At 49.2% G+C, this 12,425-nt stretch overlaps 1 long non-coding RNA gene and 1 pseudogene across 1 annotated transcript; both read right to left on the bottom strand.

The window, feature by feature from the left end:
• Positions 1 to 6,094: 6,094 nt before the first annotated feature.
• LOC136487630 (uncharacterized) lies at positions 6,095 to 6,859 on the bottom strand. Its single transcript, XR_010767314.1, has 4 exons — positions 6,779 to 6,859; positions 6,490 to 6,687; positions 6,232 to 6,405; positions 6,095 to 6,157 (listed from the first exon to the last, which is right to left on the bottom strand). It is a non-coding gene; the product is annotated as an uncharacterized lncRNA (long non-coding RNA).
• Positions 6,860 to 9,680: 2,821 nt separating this feature from the next.
• LOC136487628 (uncharacterized) lies at positions 9,681 to 11,178 on the bottom strand (annotated as a pseudogene).
• Between the last annotated feature and the right edge of the window lie 1,247 nt (positions 11,179 to 12,425).

Below are 12,425 nucleotides of genomic sequence, written 5' to 3' on the forward strand. Positions count from 1 at the left end.
ACGGCTGCTGCATCAAGTTATTTATATCATATGAACAATTACACCAAATAATGCATGGACAACATTTTTAGAAAGAAGATTATGCAAATTACTAGTTACAGTTTAATTTGTGTTGACGGACGCCGTTCCGCCCTAATGGCATGTGCTTCCATCTCCTGTATCGTTGGATGTGTATGGAGATAGATGCACATAAGAAGACAATTTAAACGGTGTAGAGGAGGAGAGAATGGGTGCACATGCCCTTAGTGGCATATTTAACTTTCCCTTGTATCCGCCAATAATTTATCCACTTCTCCTGAACTAAAGGAGCATGAGATTTTCAAATATCTTAGGTGACTTGCTCTGTGCTCCAACCTGGATTAGGGATGAGGGGTTGCTGAGGATTCCAGAGTGCTTTGGGCTTAGAAAAGACTCAGGGAAGACATGCAGAGGTGACAAGCAAGGGGTGGAGCAGTAAGGCGGAGAACGAGCTGCCATCGGCTTATATTGCACTAGTTAGTGTGGCAGGAGCCACTACGTCAGAATCGATTTCCAGGGGCGGTTAATGGGCATTTGTAGGGGTGGTTTGGCCAGCCGCCCCTACCACACCGTCTCTACAAATCATATATTTGTAGGGGCGGTTTTCAGACCGCCCCTACAAATCGATTTGTAGGTGCGGCTGGTGTTTACCAGCTGCCCCTACAAAATGGATTTGTAGGGGCGGCAACAGTACTAGCCGCCCCTATAGTACCTATTTGTAGGGGCGGCTACAGTACCAACCGCCCTTACAAATCGGTTTTCCGCCAAAAAAAATGTTTAATTACCAACACGTGCTGAGGCACTGGTACAGGTGAAGGGCTTGGCTGTTGCTAGAAAAAAATGTCAAAATAAACAATGGGTGTAATAATTTTGCATTGCCTTAAATGGAAAACGACACAAAACACTCATTAACTTCAGATGAGGCAAAATTCTGCTGGTCAACCCTCAAAAGTAGCATACACTTGAGCAAGAAAATTTTCAAATACATGGGGGTGAGGGGCTACATGTTCAGACATACCACAATATATCCAACATTACATTTCTTTTGTTCAAACACAGCACCAAAACAAGGGAAACCAAATATTTGCTATTTTGCAGTCTTAATGGCACAAGGGCGTGCAAGTGAGACAGGTGATAAGTTCAAAAATTCCAACATAATGTACCAAATACTTGCTGCAACGAACTGGGCACTCAAAACTACAAACCACTGAGAAGCTTCTCCAAGCACAACTGGCCTATAGGGTTGTTCACGTACATGTGAATATGTGATGCTAAAAAAAAAGGATTTCCTGAATCGCCGGATCCGAGCCACGACAGCCAAATCCGAGGCCCGCCGCTGCCGTGCTGTTGCCGGAAGAGGTGCCCGTCGCTGCCGCCGTGCCATTGCCGGAAGAGGAGCCGCCGCCCCCCACCGTCGTGCCGTGGTCGAAAGAGATGCCCGCCGCTGGATCTGCTGCTGCTGGCACTGAGGAGAAGCGTCGCTGGGGCCGGTTGGAGGGGGAGGTGGAGGGTGCCGTTCGGAGGTGGATGTGGAGGTGGAGGGCGCCGCCGGAGGTGGAGGGGGTCGGCCGGAGGGGGAGGTGGATCTGCTGTAGCCGGAGGGGAAGGGCGCAGCTCGGGGTGGGGAAGAGCGCCAGTGGTGCTGAGGGAGAAGAAGAAGGGGCGCCGCTCTAGCGTACGCGAGAAGAGAGAGAGAGGAGTGCGGCGTATGAGAGCTAGAGGGGTCCTCGTCTAAAATATTGGAACAGGATGCGAGGGCGTGCTAATGTTAGGTGGGGCCAAGGTGTCATCAGTTCAGAGAAAACACAAATCGCATGAACGGTGGACATTGATCCATGTGGCCTTCGATCTAGCCGTTCAGGATGTCCACGTCAGCGATCCGTGGTTTCGATCTGGTCTTCATGCACAAGTGCCAAGGCAAGAAGGGGACAGCTGCGTGCGCGGATGCGTGCGTTCACTAGAGGGGCAGCGTGGTTACAGGGAAGCAGGCCGGATCCAGGTGTGGTTTCGATCTCTATGGCCATTTGTGTGGCGTCCAACAGCCTTCAGTCTCAGTCACGGGCAACCAATGCCCACACGAGGAGAGGAGGCACCCACGGGCCTCCACGGATCAGAGCACAGCTGCCTTTGCAGTTCCTGACGACAGCGTACAGTTGATAGTGACACCGGCTCCAGACATGAGACATGCAGTTCCAGTTCCAGTTCCAGTTCCAGTTCCTGTACCGGTTACAGTTTTTTTATACGTGGATTATTTGTAGGGGCGGTTGGTGATTGAACCGCCCCTATAAATAGCAGATATTTATAAGTAGGACATTTGTAGAGGCGGCTCAATCACCAGCCGCCCCTACAAATAGCAACACCGGAGGCGGCTGGTGAGTGAGCCGCCCCTACAAATCTAACCCTTTTGTAAGGGCGGCTCGTATCACCAACCGCCCCAACTGTTCTATTTGTAAGGGTGGTTGGTCTCGTGGCTCCCGAGCACGCCACTATAGGGGCGGCTCCATCACCAGCCGTCCCTACAAAGAATTTCTTCCGTTGCTATAAACCGTTTTTCATGTAGTGAGCGGCGGTAGCACCGCTGGGTGAGGCTGGAGTAGGGTGGTAGGCGAGGGAGCAGACACTGCCAGGTGTCGACCCAAGAAAGAGGATGACTAAAGGAAGGTGAAGACAAATCGTACATTCATGTTAAATAGCAAGTGCCTGTTAAGAACAGAGATCTCAGGTGCCTGTTAAATAGCAGATCCCTAATTTATCCTGTAGTATTGGCCCCGCCGGTGTAATACAGAAGGTTTTGCTCGCCGTTGTAGCGGACGTTGGTGATGTGTCCCTGCGGCGTTGATAGCGTCACCTGCACCATGCCGTTGTCCACAATTACCTGCAAATTTGAGTGCAGACATCAACACACATGCTTATTGATTTTGCATTTTAAAATTGCCAAACTTTGGACTTTGGAGCAACCCCTAACCAACAATTGTATACATGTTATTAGTGTTAAGAAGGCCAAAAAAATTATATTACAGAAAGAAAGAGTACATGGAAAATTACAAAAGAGTTGAGGCATCCTATAGTATCTGGGAAATATATATATACATATTTTTTTAACAATTTCATGGGTAATTATGGAGAACTCGTGGAAAAAACATTTCTACATCCCTACGATGCAGGAGGATTGCAATAGCAGAAAAAACAAAAAAAGGAGGCATATATTGGACCTACTCCCATTCTCAAAAAAAAAAAAAAAAAACCCTACTGTGATTGACTTGTGCTCGGAATATGGTTGCTTCTTGTTGTCCATACGCTGAGCTACCAGATTAATTTCAACGACCCAACAATATGGTACGGTAATGAGGAACAAACCCCTTATACATGCTGGGCACGCACCTGGCGTTGGCTGACGCTTACTGTAACACCATGCTGGGCTGCGTCCGGCGGTGGCACTGCGGCGGCGGCCAGGTGCAGTACGGTCGACGCTCCAACGGCGACGAGCAGGACGATGGCCGCGGCCGCCATCCGCAACACTGACCTTGCAACATCAGGCCGTGGCGGCCATGGTCGTCGATGCCTGGTGGATGGCCGGCCGGCAACGCTTGCAGTACGATCGATGCCGTCTCTCTACTGGCTAGCTGGGAGCGTCGTCGTCGACCTGCAAAGATCGATATACACTGTACGGAGTATATATAAGCTAGCTGCTGCATGCATGAATGCGTGTGTCGAAGAATTTCGACTCCAGCAGAGTCCAGAGCTAGCGAGCAAAGGAAGATGAAGCAAGTGCCCGTCACACATCTCTATCTCAGTTTTTTTTCTCTGAAGGCGGGCAGACGATGCTGCAGTATATGATGCGCGCCGCTTTATATATATCGCAGCTGCTGCAAAAGTCACTACCGGAGGCCACGGCTTTGCCGAGCGTTTTTACACTCGGCAAAGAGCCCTTTGCACTCGGCAAAGTTCGCTCGGCAAGATTTTTCTCAGCAAAGGGTCTTTGCCGAGTGCTTTTTATCGGGGCACTTGGCAAAATAAAAAACAATTTTGCCGAGTGCTTGGGGCGACACTCGGCAAAATATTTTCGGCCGTTGCTCGTCGGCCGTTAACGGTTATTTTGCCGAGGGCCTGACCCAGCACTCGGCAAAAAAAAATTTATTTTTTTTTAAAAATTACTTTGCCGAGTGCCCAAGTTCAGGCACTCGGCAAAGTTTTTTCTGGATTTTTTTAAAAAAAATACTTTGCCGAGTGCCCCTGCCCAGGCACTCGGCAAAGTTTTTTTTTATTTTTTTTTTAAAAAATACTTTGCCGAGTGCCCCAGCCCAGACACTCGGCAAAGTTTTTTTTATTTTTTTAAAATAATTTTTTTGCCGAGTGTCCCTGTTTAGGCACTCCGCAAAGAATTTCATGATTTTTTTTAAAAAAAATACTTTGCCGAGTGCCCCAGCCCAGGCACTCGGCAACGTTTTTTTTTTAAAAAATACTTTGCCAAGTGCCCCAGCCCAAGCACTCGGCAAAGAATTTCTGGATTTTTTTTGGAAAAACTTTGCCGAGTGCCTTGCCCATGGCACTCGGCAAAGACCCCGAGAATTGCAATTTTTTTTACATTCCATTGTAACAGACAATATATATATATATATATATATATATATATATATATATATATATATATATATATATATATATATATATGTATATATATGGAGAGGCTATTCAGTAGCCGGCTACAAAATAAGTTATTCTGTAGCCACCTCCATTTACTATAATTTTATATACTAATTTACCATAATATAAATACATATTTACGATAGTTGGGTTACTATAACACATGGGGATATTTACCATAACGTTATATTAAATCACTTAGTAAGGAGTTACTATAATCTCGTAAAATAACATAGTAATTATCGTAACTCAAAGTGGCTACAGAATAAGTTATTCTGTAGCCAGCTACAGGATAGTAGTTCTATATATATATATATATATATATATATATATATATATATATATATATATATATATATATATATATCATCACATCTATATCACCAACATGCATTATATATCATAAGCACACGCATATTTAATAAATCCATCGAAAATCCATCACAAATGCACTAAAGTTCAACATCACAAGTTTATTATTACAAGTTCAACATCACAAAGTTCAACATCTCTACTGCGGCGACGGAAACTGCAGGTGTGGCCCCCTGGACAGCGGTGAAGGACCGGACTGCGGCGAAGGGTTGACGTGATCAGCTACCGTTGACACGCTAGCGGGATTGTTTGAACCCGCCGACGGAGGCTGCACAAAAGAGAAGAGATTGCATGTGTTAGACTCAAAATTGAAAATTTCGGCAGCACCTCCCCTGCACGGGGAGGTTTCCAACCTGTAAGAAACAACGGCACGAAGGCCGACAATCACAACGGCACGAAGGCCGACAATCCCAACGGCACGAAGGCCAAAAATCACAACGGCATGAAGGCCGACAATCCCAACGGCACGAACGCATTAAACTTTCATACTCACAGGAGTGAAGTGTCGAACCGGAGCTGGAGCTAGCAACTGCACTTGGACACCCGATGGTTTACATGATCTAATACATGTCCACCATCTGCTTCTTCGTGGCCTCCAGCTCTGCGGTCAGGTGCGCTTGCGTCTCCCTTGTCTCTGCCAGCTCGGCCTGCAGTGTTTCAATCACATGTTTCAGTATTGCAAATCTGATCAATGTGTGTAACGTTCAATGTATGACGAGTGAAACCGGAATTACCTGAAGTTCGTCGACCTGCGATAGTGTTGGAGTAGGCCGTGCACGTATGGGAAGGCTTCTGGCCATGCTCCGTGCCCTCACGTCGGAGAGAGAGGGTGCAGAGCTCGAGGAGTCGGCGCCGTCTGCAATCCACAACCGCCCGTGCTTCCTGCCTTGCCCCAGCCTCACGATCACCTCTGTCTCAAGGGGCTCAGTGCTTAGATTGTGATCTAAGCCACGGAGCGCCCTAACCGCCTCCGTGTAGTCTCTGACCTTAGCGTGGACGCTCGGGTCAGAGTAAGCCTGGGCAGGGGCATCCGGGTTGAAGACGACACCGGATTTCACCGGCCCATGTGGGACACAGCCCATGCCCCAAACTCTGACACCGGCACGTCCGGGTGTGCCACCTCCTGCGAGAAAGACGGCAAGATGATTAGAAATCAGGCAAAATTGAGCGTTAGAATAGATAAATGACATCTCGTACAAGTGCCCGCTTGAATGCGGGGAGGTTGCGGCTGCCTTGGTGGTGAGTTGGAGCGGTCCTCAGTGCCCGCTTCCGCTTGCCTTGCTCGTGCTTTGCGATGTACGCTGGGTCAAGGTACCTGTCCACGATCCTCGACCATGCTGATCTATGCGACATGCACCACGAGGCCGGCACCTACACATCATCAAGTGTTTGACATATAAGAAGATCAATTCTGGACCTACTAAATCTCAAAACGAATTAATATTATTCACCTACCTGAAGGTACTGCTCCTTGGTCAGCGCCACATTTCTTGCGTCGGTTTTGTTGAGGGGCTCTTTCTTGATGGACCTGTAGTAGTCGATGTGGGCCTAGAGTCGCGCCTCGTGAATCATGTCGCCGACGTACTTCTTACAGGCTCTGTGTGCCGTCTGATCCGCCAGGGTCTCTCTACCTTCTTCGGCCTTGAAGTACCTCTGCATACAAACACGATGTATCCATTCATTATTTCAATAAAAGACTTAAGCAATAGAGGAGATGTATCGAGCTATGTTGTGAGACACTTACCCAAAAGTCCGCTAAAACCCGCTCCTGCTTGTTGTCCTGCTCGTCATCCGAGCCGAGCTTGTACCTGTCCCACGACCAGGCTGGCTCCCACCTCCCCTCTTTCAAGTCCACAAGGCCGGGGAAGTGTTTCCTGCACAGACATCCCAGTATGGTAGCGGGGGTGCATGGGGGGTCAAGAGCACCCGACAGAACTAGCCAACCCCTGCATAAGTGATTACGAAAAATTATCAGTTTCTCTTTTGATTTAGAACGTATCATATGAAGTACTAGTGATAACATCTATAGTTACTTACCTTCTTCCCACAGGACGAACCAATGGGCGTCGGTCAGGAAGTGGAACCGGAGGAAGGCTTGTGGGACCTCGCAGGTAGGGAGCCAAGAAAGCAGAACTGTCCTCCATATGCTGAGTCCCCTCGTCCCCCGACGGAGTGTCTGTGGTCGTGCCCATGGCTGCCATGTGGTCCTCCGGGGTAGGAGACGGGTCCTCCGGCTGGTCGAGAGCCGGGGGAGGAGGCGGGTCCCTCCTGGGGCGACCCCGGCCCCTCCCCTCCCCCTCCCCCTCCCCGTGCTGGGGTGACCTGGGCCTGCTCTCGCCGCTGGGGGCGAAGACGTCCCCTCACCTCCATCAGGAGGGCGTAGCCTCTGGTACACCGAGAGCACCTGCCTCGGTGAACGGTTGCCCACCATCTTTGTTCTGTCAACTGCAATGTACAAAGAATGAACAACAAGCGTTAGTACATACATGTCAAATAGTTCAAAATGAATAAACATAACAGAATTTAATAAAAAACATAGTATTACATGGTTTAGGAATAATCTTCATGATTGGGGTCATAGGTCTCATCATCACTGTCAAAATTGTCCAAATGGGCAACACTATTCGAAGGTTCTGTGTCTTCTTCATTGTCTTTGCCTAAATGGAATCGCTCAAGCATTTGAATGTCCTTCGGATTTAGCACTACATCTCCAGGGTCCTCGTCATCAACCGTTTCATTGTCTACTTCCATGGCGGTCGTCACACCGGGTAAGACTATCTCAAAGCTCCCTTGTAGCCCATTTGCTTGATAGAACTCTCCATCATATGTGTTTGTGTCGAAGGTGTAATCTTCATCGTTTGGAACAGGTAGTTTATCGTGCGAAGATACCTAGTGCACAATAGACCAACCCTTAAGATGGTCTTTGTCTTGGCACGCGTATGGCGTATGATACACCTGCACGGCCTATTGAGCCACAATATAGACATCTTTTCCTTTATAGATGGAATCATGCCTAATCTCGACTAGCCCAAGATGAGGGGTCCGTCTCGTTTGTGCAGGATCAAACCAATGGCACTTGAATATGATAGGAGTAAGAGGTACCCGGCCCTCATATTCAAGTTCATAGATCTCCTCAATTATTCCGTAGTATTCGACGCCATTAGTGCCCGGCGTAAAAACTTGGCTGTTGGTGGTTTTCCGACTGGGCCGAGTCTGCTCGTGTCTTGACGTGTGGAAGCGATATCCGTTCACGTCATAACCGGTATATGACTCACCCTTAACTTGAAGCCGTTTGCATCCTGTCTCAACTTGTCACTCATGGTCGCATTGGTTTGCGCCTGCAAGCTCAAGCATGATACATCGTTATACTATTGGAACGTACAAGCTACTAAGGAACATCGACGAACGTATGACCTTTTGTTTGAACCAAAAAATGAAATCAGGCCTCCCAGCTCCCGCACCCTCTGAAAGAAGGGTATCATGTTCGTGCGGGGTAGGATCCCTTGATTGATGCCACTCTTGACGAACAAATTCCCTATACCAAAGAGAATCAATGGGGTTCGATACAGAATAGTGACGTCGTATTGAAACAAGTTCGTTGAGAACTTACTTAATGAATGGCGCAACCTCGACAAGGTTGGTGAACACATATAGCATGATTCTGCGCCACTCTTCTGGATCCAATCTCTTTGGGGTCGATCCACTTGTGCTGCCTAGTTGGCATTTGAAAAGGCTGAGGGTCGATTCAACTTCACCAGCATTGTAACGAGGGGGTGGATTATGCTTGCTTGGAAGGTTCGGCTTGTAGTAGGATGTCGTGAAGTTTGCAACCTCCTCCTGAATGCTTGCCTCTGCAATGGAAGCCTCAATTCTGACTTTATTTGTACATTTCTTGCGAAGAGTCTTTAGACATCGCTTGATTGGATAGCACCAATGAGCCTGCACGGGCCCCCCAACCGTGCCTCGGTCGGGAGGTGCACAATCAGATGCTGCATCGGCAAGAAGAAGCCGGGTGGAAAGATCTTCTCAAGCTCACAGACCAACTCAGGTGCCATAGTTTCCAATTCTGTAATGATGGTCGAAGATAGCTCCTTGGCACAAAGCTGGCAAAAGAAGTAGCTCAACTTTGCCAGCACTAGCCAGACATGCTCAGGGACATAGCCTCGAACCATCGATGGAAGTATGTGCTCAATCCATATGTGGTAGTCATGACTCTTCATCCCATTGACTCGCAGAGTCTCTAAGTTCACTCCCCTGCTCAGATTCGCTGCATACCCATCAGGGTACATTAAATTCTTGATCCATCGAAGTACTTCCCTCCTTTGATCGATTTTCAAGACATAGGGGGCCCTAGGCCTTCTCCACTGCTTTCCTGTTGCAGGAGGCCGCATCTCTAGGTTTGGCCTATCGCACAACGTCGCCAGGTCCACTCTAGCCTTAGGGTTGTCCTTAGACTTGTTAGTGTCCATGAGTGTTGCCCAAAGTGCCTCGGCGATATTCTTTTCAGTGTGCATGACATCAATGTTATGGGGCAGTAGGAGGTCATTGAAATAGGGGAGCCTCGTCAAGACAGACTTATGAGTCCACATATGTTGCTCACCATATCCCACGAAACCACCATCTTCGTTGGGCATGAAAGCATCTATCTAAGCACGAACCTCTGCCCTAGTCCTCAAGTGCAGTCTAGGGTCCATCGCTTTGACACCTTTCGTAAAGCTCTTGACGTCTTCTCTGAATGGATGGTTAAGAGGGAGAAATTGACGATGTTTGTCAAACGACGAATACTTGCCACTCTTCTTCAACCATATGAACCTCACAGCTTCCTTGCACATTGGGCATGGGAACTTCCCCTGAACACACCAGGTGCACATTAACCCATACGCTAGGAAGTCGTGTAGGGAGTAGTGGTACCAGATGTGCATTTTGAAGCTAGTCTTCGTAGCTCGGTCGTATGTCCACACCCCTTTGACCCAAGCATCGATCAACTCATCTATCACAGGCTCCATGAAGACACCCATATTACTCCCCGGGTGTCCAGGGATTATCAACGATAGGAACACGGTATGCCGTTGAAAGGAGACGCCAGGGGGGGAGATTCAGGGGGATGACGAACACAGGCCAACATGTGTATGGTGCAGCCATCATGCCATATGGATTGAACCCATCTGTTGCCAGTGCGACACATACATTACGAGCCTCCTTTGCTTTGAGAGGATGCCGCGAATTGAAGTACTTCCATGCATCAGCATCGGATGGATGTACCATCTTCTCAGGATTGTATCGTGTGCCATTTTTGTGCCATGTCATCTGTTTCGCGGATTCCTTGGTCATGAATAGCCGTTGGAGCCTCGGCAGGAACGGAAGGTGTCGTAGGACTCTCATGGGGATCTTAAGCTGCCTCTTCTGGCCATCGCCTGAGTCTACCTTCATGTACCTAGAGGATTTACACTTTGGGCAGTACTTTGCATCCGTGTGTTCTTTCCTAAATAGGACGCACCCCTTCGGACACACATGTATCTTGTCATACGGCATCTTAAGTGCAAGAAGGAGCTTCTCTGACTCGTACAAGTTCTTCGGCATAATGTGTGTCTTCGGTAGCATATCGCTCCACACGGCCACCATCTTGTCAAAGCCTTCTCGACTTAGGTTTAACTCGGCCTTCAACCCCATTACGTGACCAATGGCATCTAGCTGAGAAACATTAGTATGATCATGAAGGGGTCTCTGTGCTGAGTCCAACATCAGGTAGAAGGCATCTGCGGTAGCCTCCATCTCCTCCTTGTCACGTCCTTCAGCGAACTGAGCTTGGTGCGTGTCATCCAGCATGTCTGCTACCCCAGCATCATCATTGAAAGCCTTGAGCCGTGGTCTCACCACCTCCTCCCTGATATGATCGGCTTCACCATGGTGGATCCACCGGTGGTAGCCCGGAGTAAATCCAAACTTCACAATATGTTTACCCATGGTTAACCTATCTTTCCTTCTTCTGTTATCACAACCGCTGCACGGACAAACCACTAGAGAATGGCCTCCAGCACTCTCACCAAATGCATGCTGTAAGAATTCTTCAACCTTGACTATAAACAGCAAGTTGTAATCGTGCTCGTCTCTCCGGAGCATGTACATCCACTCACGGTCCTCCATCCTTTAATAGACGTATCAGCACATATGAGTCACCATCAATTGCATCTACGCGGTGTCCCTACTCTCTAATAGGTGAGGATAGGTCCTAATCCCACCCGCGGATCCATAGATGGGGTTAGTTTCCATGCTCCGCTCCTATCCGAGATAGAATTTTGGTAGCACCTCCCTGCTGTTCTCCCGATACACATCCTGCAAGGGAGAGTGTGTATCCGGAGAACAACAGGGGGTGATGCCGAAACACCGTCTCAGACCGGAGCGGACCATGGAAACAAACCCATCTACGCATCCGCAGGCTGTCCAAAAAACGTGGACAATCCGAAACAGAAATGCTCGCAGATATGCAAAGATCTGCATACCTCCAAAGATATCTCTTTTGGACGGGAGACGCCTAACTAGGCTACACCGATCTACGATGACAGAAAAACGGAAAAAAGAGATGATTTATACCTAGGGTGTTGGTGAAGTCAGGCTAGCGAGGCAGTGGCGAGTCAATGCAGTGGCGAGGCGATGCAGTGCAGGTAGACCCGCGACGCCGACAAAGACGATCGGGGACCTCCGGGTCACCTCCGACAGGTCCTGCTCTGCAAAAGAAGAAACACGACATTATAAGTTCAAAATTTCTACAGCACCTCCCCTGCACGGGGAGGTTTCCAAAACCTACAAAAAACAACGGCACGAAGGCCGACAATCACAAACGGCACGAAGGCCGATAAGAACAGCGGCACGAAGGCCGACATCACAACGGCACGAAGGCCGACAAATGGAGAAAGGGTGGATATACCTTGCCCACGCTCGTAGGTGGTTCGGTGACGGTAGGGGCGTCGGCGAGACGGGCATGCGGAGAAGATGGCCGAGGCACCTCCTCCTCCCCTCCACCTTGGCTTCCTCCCCTCTCCCCCTCTCCCCTTCTCCTCCCCCTTCTTCCTTTTTCTTCTCTTTTTTCCTTCTCCTTCTTCTTCCTTTTCCTTCTCTTTCTTTCTCCTCTTTTTTTCTTCCTTCTTCTTCCTTCTTCTCCTCCCTTCTTCTTCTTACTACTGCTTCCTCCTCCTTCTTCCAAGCCGGCGGCAAGAGCAGGGGAGCACAGGGGCGCACGGGGCCGACGCGTGTAGGGGAGGACGGTCACACACGCCGATGGGTGGCAGCACGCGCGGACAGTGGCGGCGAGCAGCGCTGACGGCGGCGGCGCGCGCGTGGCCAGGCGGCGCGGCCGGGCTGGGGGGTGCTCGGGGGTGGGGGCGCGCGGTGGC

This window comes from Miscanthus floridulus, chromosome 10 (genome assembly GCF_019320115.1).
Source record: "Miscanthus floridulus cultivar M001 chromosome 10, ASM1932011v1, whole genome shotgun sequence".
In the NCBI taxonomy this organism is placed as follows: Eukaryota; Viridiplantae; Streptophyta; class Magnoliopsida; order Poales; family Poaceae; genus Miscanthus; species Miscanthus floridulus.